We start from the raw sequence: 9,954 nt of genomic DNA, 5'->3' as shown, positions 1-9,954 counted from the left end.
GCATACTGAAGTTCCTACGATTTTTTAAAAGAAGTTCAGAGTCTCAGTTTTTAAGGTTGCGGGTATTATGCACCATGGCTCCAAGGCCCTTCTTGGCAGTTATGATTTCCCCTTAAGTGATATTGGCCCATTTTTAACTTCGAATTCACCCATGTCGAGATCACTTGAAGTTAGTCAAATTGATGCAATGTGATTTTTCTTACAAACATAAACCCTGCCAGCATTACTTCACACACACACACTGTTACATCAACCCAGCAGCAGAACCTGTGGAAATTGTGCTGTCATCAACGAAGCATTGACACTCTATTTGCTGTCTTTAAGGACCTTATGTGAGGAAGAGTCTCATACTGTGCTTATTTCAAGTCGGGCAACTTACTAGTTACAGGTGTCATACTCTATGAAACTTTCCGGGTGGAATTAGTACTGTGAAATGTGTGAGAGGCATTGGATTATGCAGAGTACTGTGCAGAAGTCATTGTGGATGGGCTCCCTGACTTTGCATTAAGCACACTAAACTCTTTATTTATTATTGGTAATGCGTGTTTCTCAAATTTATGTATGTGAATAACCAGTGAATAAACACATCAGGATGATACCAAGCCAACACTTTTGATTCAGCAAGGACCTGTAACCTATAACAAAAAACAAACGTACTTTCACGGCTAACTTTGCTCATTTAACAAACAATAACTCCGGAACAATTGCCGCTAACTAAACTTGAGCTCCGTGGCAGTAAACCCCAAGACAGGTTTCACTAGACTTAATAGCAATGTTTAGTCTTTAAAATTTACAATTTACAACCGACTATCAGGACAGTCACTTCCCTGCAAAATTGTCCTTTCGGAAAGTATGTAGTTATTTACCTTTACAAATGGAGTATTCACTTTTACATTGTATAATTTAATATTAACTTAATTTTCTGCTTTCTGGGTATAGTTTTTGTGTTGATTTTAGTTTTTTTTCATCTGATCATAAATTACAATAATTAATATATACTGTATATCTATATGCGTGTGTATGTACGTATGTATATATATGTATATATACATATATATATATGTGTGTATATATACATATATATATATATATATGTATATATAAATGTATATATGTACACACACACACACACACACACACACACACACACACACACACACACACACACACACACACACACACACACACACACACACGCACACACACACACACACACACACACACACACACACACACACACACACACACACACACACACCCACACACACACACACACATATATATATATATATATATATATATATACATATAGTAAATTCTAATCTAAATAACAGGAAATACGCCCGCCTTGGTGAGTACGACTTGAATGTCAAGAACGAATCGAATTACGTTGAGCTTGGCTTCTCGAGTTATAAGGAAGCTGGGTATGACTTTAATAGAGACATCGCCATCATCACTCTGGATTCATTTGTCGAGTTTAATGGTGAGCCTCATTTTTTCTGTTGAGTAAAGCGATTTAGTCATTTTATGTTTGTGTGTTTTGATATGCAAGTGAATGTATCAATATGTATATGTATGTATTTATTTGTGTGTGTGTGTGTGTTTTCGTGTGTACGTATGTGTGTGCGTGTATCTTTTATGTGTGGATGCATTCTAATATTCTGATTTCCGCCAGATTTCATACGGCCAGCCTGCCTTCCTTTCAACTACGAAGATGAGGACTTTGTAAACCAACATCTCGCCGTCGTTGGTTATGGCCACACTTCGGGTAAACTCTTTGAAATTTACATATGTAACTTCATATATATTCATTATTTAGTTCATACATACATATATACATATACATACATCTTTGTAGGTAAACAGATCGATAACTCAAACCTTCAATCTTATTTATATATGCAATTTTTTTTTTTTTTCGAAATTGATATCAAGTGAAATCAGTAGATAAGGGTGAATTTTTATTCTTGAATACATATATTCATATGAATATACTAGCATACACACACGCGCACACACACACACACACACACACACACACACACACACACACACACACACACACACATATCATATAGATATGTATGTATATATTACTTTCTCCACCATAATTACCAGATGGCAAATCATCTGAAGTGCCCTGTGGCCGCAGTGGTTCCGGTGGTTGACTTGGCTACATGCAGACAAAAGTATCACAATAGCGATCGAATCACGGATTCTATCATATGCGCGGGGAGTGGCAACGATGCATGCTTGGTGAGTCGAGTATTTGTTTGTATTCATAGCGTGTAAATAATTCTTTATACTTTTTTAAGTAAATAAATGAATAAGGAAAACATATAACCTGCACTTGAACCTGGTACACCCCATGTTCGGTTAACAGTAGAATTGGCACTGTGTTTGTTTACATTCTCGTATTACAGATTGAATGGAGCTTCAGATAAAAATCGTGAAATCATTGAAGCATTGCGCAGAAAATGTTATTTTATTTTTCATATACAAAACTGGATCACTCTATCGTTTAGAGTAGCCATCACTATGTCCTAGGTAGATATGCGCATATATATATATATATATATATATATATATATATATATACATATATATATATATATATATATATATATATATATATATGCGCATTATATTACATATTGTTATACCAAATATTTATATTGTTATGTTTTTATTATTAAAAGTATTCAAGACCAATAAAGCACTGAAAAATGAACTTGAAAATCATCATCATCCTGAATCAATCACTGCAGGACATAGGCCTCTCCCAATCTTTTCTAACTTTGTCTTGCGTTTTTTGTATCCTGTCTTGGTCCCCAAATTTCGTTATTTCGTCACGCCAACTTGTCATTGGTCTGGCCCTTGGCCTCTTTATGTTATCTATAGTCCAGTCTGTTACTTTCTTTGTCTATCTATCGTCCTGTCTCCGACATAAATGACCTGCCCATTGCCATTTTTTTCTTTTTGATGCTCCCAAGTATATCTTCCACTTTAGTCTGTTCCTTGATCCACGTCGCCCTCATCCGGTCTCTTAGGCTAATTCCCAGCATCAACCTCTCCATCCCTCTCTGGGCACTTATTAGTTTCCTCTCCAGTAATTTGGTTGAAGTCCATGTTTCTGAACCATAGGTCATAACTGGAAGGACGTAATGGTTAAATACTTTCCTTTTAAACATAATGGCACGGACCCTATTAGTATGCTACTGTGTCTGCTGAAGGCGCAGCTTCGCTAGATGTATTTGCCTGTACTAGCTGCCCTAGGTATATTTACTTGTTCACTACCTCTAGCGCTTCACCTTGGACATGTATCTCTTGTATCTGTTCGAAATGAACTCTACTGTTGAACATGATCTTAGTCTTTTTCTTGTTCATCTTAGGTCCGACTTTCAGACTTTCTCTATTCAGACTGTTTATTAGTTACTGCATTTCATCTACAGATTCATTGAAGAGGACAATATCATCTGCAAATCTTAGGTTATTTAGGTAGTCATCTCCTATTTTGATACCCTTTCCATTTTATTCTAGCTTCTTGAATATTTCCTCAAGGAAATAAGTAAACAGTTTTGGTGAGGTGATATCACCCTAACACTATTTTGAATTAGTATTTTATCGGTTTCTGTGTGGAGCTTGATAGCTGTTGTCCCATTTCCGTATATATCTTCCAATATTTTACAATATACCTCATTTACTCCCTATCTTCGAATAGCTTCTAGTACTGCTGGTGTTTGTACAGATTCAAATGCCTTATCGTAATTGATGAATGCCATATTCAGGGGTTTCCTATATTTATTTCTTCTCTTATTTGTGTATGTGTGTGGATGTGGTCTGTTGTTGAGTATCCACTGCAGAAGTCTACCTGTTCTCTATGCTGGTTAGAATCCAGACTGTCAGAGATGCGAGTTGTGATGACTTTTGTGAAAAGTTCGCAACTGAAAGGAGGCCTATGGGTCGGTAGTTTTTTAGATCCTTTCTATCCCCTTTTTTATGTATCAAAATAATTGTTGCATTTTTGTTGTTGAAAAGATTGGGTAGTTTCACTGTTGCATTTTCTCCTGCTTCTATTATAAGGTCTGTACTAATTGGCTTCACCTGGTGTTTTCCCTCTCCTAATGGCTGTAAGCGCCCTTATTTCTCCCGTTGTGATGTTAGGTACGTCTCTAGTTGCCGCTTCGCTTTTATCCGTGGCTGTTCATTTGAGTTGTATAGATCCCCGTAAAACTCTCCCATTACTGTTGAGATCTTGAGTGAATATCTGGATGTTAAGGTTAAAGTCTGGTCTTCAAATTAACAAAATTTGGCTGCGGTTTTCGGTGTAATTTAATTTGGTCTCTGACTATTCTATGGTCGCTGCCAACATTTAGTTTATTAATAACTTCAATATTTTTAATTATATCACGCCTATTTTGAATTATGAAGTCAATTTCATTTTTTATGTCAGATAGCGACTTCCATGTCCACTTCCACTCTAGTCTTTTTTCTAAGAATGTATTCATGATATTGAGTGATCGAACCTCTACAAAATCGACTGGCATTTGTCCCCACGCATTCGTAGTGCCTATTCCGTGATTCCCCACTATCTGTTTTGGCATTGAAATTCCCATAATTATTGTGAAACGGGTTTTTACTCTCTCGTTGGCTAAATTAACATCTTCATAGAAGCTCTCTATTCTTTCATCACTGTGGCTGCAGGTTGGAGCAGAGACTTGAACAATTTTAAAGTTCTACCTATTGTTTAGTTTTATTGTTACCAAAGCCACTTTTTCGCTTTTACCATAGAATTCCACGATATTCTTTTCTAAACGCTAAACCCTGGGGTTTACCTCTCCAATGGTATCCATTAGTATCTTCTTGTCTTCGCCTAGTCTTCTAACTTTCTAATTTCTAACAGTCTTTCAACATCCCATTTAATGAAAGAGTTCCTCAATTAATGCTAGTAAGTCGGATTCAGTTTTCATGGTCCTTATATTTTATGTGCAAAGGTTCATCAACGTGGGGCGGCATGTCTTTAACCGGAGATTGTTAGCACCCTCTGCTCCGGAGCGATCCGGATCGCCGCCGTAACCAGAGGTTCCTTCGCCTCCAGGGAATGAGGCCGTTGCTCTGTTTATGCAGTCATGGTTTTTATTTGAGAGGTAGACAGCCGAGTTATCCTCCACTTAATGGCTTAGGTGTAACTTGGTGGGAGAGAAAGTAGTTTAGCCGATATGCCACTGATAAGCCTTTCCAGCAGGGTTGGCCGTCTAGTGTGGACTTGAGCACCACGGGCCTGCTCACTACACAAGGGTATACTCCCGTGAGCATGGCCTTGAGTATGATTTGCCAAATATTAAAAATTTGGCCAACAAATTGACCACGTGGAGCATTCGGCACTTCAGTCTAGTGGTTAGAGCTGCGCAGTGTCGAGCAAATAAATTTTTCTGCTTTACTAACGAGCATTTTTTCGAATACTTAAATACTTTGTTCGTTACTAGAAGTGCGAGCAAGCGAGCGAGAGCGCGCGCGCGTGTGTGTGTATGCACAATACACCTTTCGTATTACACAATTTTTTTTTAAAACATCTCTTATTTCTCTTTAACTTTATATCCCACTCCTTCGTATTCTTAGTACTAAACATGACATTTACTGGAATTTCATATCCTGGTAGCCTCAGGCACAGCCTCACTGCTCCCGACAGCTTCTAAGAAAACAACACGCCAATAAAAATATATTAGATTACCTATAACCAATACTAGTGTATTTAGTTATTTTAGTAACATAGACACCATAACAGCTTTCATGAATAAGTGAGATGCCATATTTGATAAACCATTGTTTCTAATAAGGTTTAACCCAATCCATTCAAGCCGTACGTAGTACGAGAATGAAAATAAACTCAGAGGTGTTCTCAACCGAAAACGGGTGTACCATTTGCGTTCCGTTGGAAATTATGGAATACTTTTGTGCGTTACAAAGAATGAAATACGCTCGAACGCTAAGATGACGCTCAAATGTGAACTTTGACCCACACGAGCCTTTTGGGTTTTAAATATTGTGTTTAAGCACATTTAATGTGCCCTTTATCTATGTTAGTATTCATAACAGTCGTCTTTTTATCTTTACAATAATGATCCAGCAGCTAGGCTTATAAGTCAGGAACCATGTTCTCATGTTTTTCACATTTAACATCCTTTTCTTCGCTGAATGTGTAGTCATATACCAGTCAGGAAGTACCCACTAGGTATCAACTGAACTAAAAGTTCATATGGTAGAATCCATACTGAAAAATATTCCTTGGCATTCTACATTAGCTTCATAGGGCTTCAAAGTGCCCAACGGGAACATAGAGAGGTGTTTCGCCTAGCAGACGACGCGTCCATTGTTTACAAACACAGCTAAGGTAGAATGCCAAGGAATATTTTCGGGATGAATTCTGCCATATGAACTTTTAAGATCGATTGAAACCTAGTGGATACCGCTTGACTGGTATTAGACTACATATCCAGCAAACAAAGGGTGTTAAATGTGGAAAAAAAACATGAGAGCATGATTCCTGATTCGTATGCCTAGCTACTGGACTATTAATGAAAATCTATGAAACGATAAAGAAATAGCTTTAAAACGTTAGTATATATAAAAGCCACAATAAATGTGTTTAAGCAAGATTTAAAATAAAAAGCTCGTGTGGGTCAGTGTGAGCGTCACTGTAGCGTTACAGACCGTTTAAAGTATTCCGTATTTTCCAACGGAACGCAAGGCCTGTATGAGCCGGCAGCTACTCAGTACAAAATTTAATGAGCTTCCTTTGCATACGGACATGAAAACATCAGACACATACGTCTTATTTAGCTTTTTTTTCATTATTCCTCCAAAAGGGAGGCCTTGATATATGTGTGTGTGTGTGTGTGTGTGTGTGTGTGTGTGTGTGTGTGTGTGTGTGTGTGTGTGTGTGTGTGTGTTTATATGACTCTAAGTTAATTATATCACTTCTATGCTTTCAGGGTGACGGCGGGTCGCCTCTCAACTACTTCGACGTAAACACCAGCAGATTCTACGTGGTTGGCATTGTGTCGTTTGGATCGAGTAAATGCGGTTCATCTGATACTCCAGGTGGCTACACGCGCGTTGGAGCCTATCTAGGCTGGATTAACGACACCATCAGCAATGATCTTGCTTGAAACAGCTAGAGTTGTGTGTACCCCCACCAATCCACTATTTTTTTTTTTTTTTTTGATCAGTGGAAATGTTAATTCATCTTAATTGACTAGTATTTCTGCCCTTGTATTTCTTAACTGGTGTATATGTTTTCCAATTTGATATTTTCCAATTCTGTTTTCCTCTGCGAATTGTAAGAAACTTTCGTAATAGGTGCTATGGTCAGTAATTTGTATGATTAAAGATATACTAGCTTTTTCATTGTTTTTATATTCCATACATAATTTTTAAAATCTAGGAGAGAACTACAAGACTATGGAAGATCCTTCCTCTCCCCATTCGTGGAAAAATACTATACCACATCTCGAACATTCAAGTAATAGTAATATCGCTTTCTGAGTCTTAGGCTTAACACACTCATATACTTAATGTTCTATGGAAAATTTATTTTCAGTGAGACAGTAATACATGATACTACACAAATCAAGTACACTACCCCTCTGGGAACACATACACTGCGAAAATATATTTCAAAACACTTGCTGGGTCCCAATTTTGTACATCTGGCAGCTACTTCGATGTAAACATAGAGTAAATAGAATTTTTATGAATGAGTCGAAAACCCTAGGCAGTTTGTAACAAAGAGTGTGATTGGTAGAATATAAATGACCAATAAGTGTATTAGTATCTAATATTTTGAAAATACGTAAGCCATTTCATCTTTCGTTTTCTTCTCACAAGTGGTAACAACACCTGTAGTATTATTTTTCGTTGACTTTGTGGTGGGATATTTTTCAAATGCGATTTCCTGGAATTGCTTAGAACCAGATTTAGAACCACCCAGTTAGTAGTGTTAGTAGTACTCGAGTTGAAACAACCAAACGTGTATTTTCTCACTCGGCTGTTCGAATGTGGACGACTCAGAGAATAATAATAACGAAAACTATTGTAAGATTTTAGCACAAGATAAAAGGCATTGAGATCAAGCGAAACGAATTATACATTGTTTTTTTTTCATCAAGTATTGACTTCGTGTTTCCATACACAATGCACACACACACGCACGCACGCACACGCGCACACACACACACACACACACACACACACACACACACACACACACACACACACACACACACAGACACACAGACACACAGACACACAGACACACAGATACACAGACACACACACACACACACACACACACACACACACACACACACACACACACACACACACACATCTATATATTCATTGTAGGCCTACTGCGGTTTTGCGTTTTGTGGTTTATGGTAATTGAATCTCGTAGCCACGGCCCACGAGAAGCATTTATGTTTAAAGAATGAAGCATTTTAATGTTTCAAGAAATATGCAGCTATAATTGATATTTGCTGTGTTGAAAGAAGAGGGAAATGCTGGCTCACCTCTTTAGGTGTTGCCATTTCGAGAAACAAATAATTCCAAGATATCGTATTTGAAAAATATCCCAATACAAAGTCAACAATAACTTATACTACATGTTTTGTTATCACATGTGTGAAGAAAACGAAAGATGAAATGGCTTATTTAGTTCCCCAAAACAGATACTAATATACTTATTGGTCATTTATATTCTACCACTCACTCCTTCTCATAAACAGCCTAGGGTTTTCGCCTCATTCATTAAAATGGCATTTGCGCTATGATTACACTGAAATATAACATGTGGCCTAGGTTATTAAGCCAATGGATCCTATTTATTCTATCAATCTATATAAGGTTATAAAGTTTTGTCTCCCTTAGAAAAGTGATTACTTTACTGATGATTTTTTCGTCGTCTGATAATATATTTAGTAGTTAATTTTTTTTTTTATTAATTTGTTGGAAATAATTTTTTAGTTTTTGTCTATGGAAATGGTGTTGATGGCAGACTGTCAGGATATGGGTAAGGGTAAGGTTGGTATTGCAGAGGGGACATTGAGGAGGAAAACTTTTTTAAATATAGGGAGTGAGGTGGGTGAGTCTTGTAGCGTTGACCCTAACGCGAGCTAACACCACCTCCTCCTTTCTTTCTTTCCTGAGGGATGTGTCCCAGAGTTCTATAGTTTGTTTGATTTTATTTGTGAGTTGGAGGTTGGTCCACTCACTTTGCCACAGATGTATTTTTGATTTTATAAGAGACACAAAACACCTGAGATCTGTACGAACTATGTTAATGTCCAGATCGCCAGTTGACCCGGCTAATTTGTCAGCCTGTTTATTGCCATGGATACCAGAGTGGCCTGGTACCCATATTAGCTTGATTGATTTGTTGGCACCACGTAACTTACGAATGATATTACCCAGCAGTTAATTTTTAGTGGTTTCTAAGGATTTAATAGCTTTAAGTGAACTTAATGAATCGGAAAAATAACTATTCTATCGTGGGTCGGCGATAGTGCTACATCAATAGCTTTGTCAATGGCAAAAAGTTCAGCAAGAAAAATCGATGTATGGTTCGGCAGTTTAAACTTTATTTCACATTCAGTCGACCATACACCCGCACCCACACACTCATCTGTCTTGGAGCCGTCGGTATATATATAAAAAAGGGAGATGTTTAACAAGGCTTTCGTGATAGAAAAATTGGGTGCTTCCCATGACGCTATGTTTGACTGAACCAGGGTATCGATGGTAGAGAGATCTATACCGACTTTCTCGACGAGGTCGTGGAGTCGCGTGGCAAAGGGCCTAGGGCCTCTATTGCCATTAGGGTAGCTCGAGTCTCGAGCCACCTTAGCGGCATAGGTCTGTGCTAACTGGCCGCGTCTGAGTCGGAGGGGAGGTACT

The 9,954-nt window shown here is 37.8% G+C and overlaps 1 pseudogene; it reads left to right on the top strand.

Moving 5' to 3' along the window:
* Positions 1-7,403, top strand: part of LOC125026553 — a 13,907-nt pseudogene extending 6,504 nt beyond the window's left edge.
* Positions 7,404-9,954: the final 2,551 nt, after the last annotated feature.

This window comes from Penaeus chinensis, chromosome 6 (genome assembly GCF_019202785.1).
Source record: "Penaeus chinensis breed Huanghai No. 1 chromosome 6, ASM1920278v2, whole genome shotgun sequence".
In the NCBI taxonomy this organism is placed as follows: Eukaryota; Metazoa; Arthropoda; class Malacostraca; order Decapoda; family Penaeidae; genus Penaeus; species Penaeus chinensis.
The sequence above is the reverse complement of the archived record's forward strand: the minus strand, read 5'-3'. Positions and strand labels throughout refer to the sequence as shown.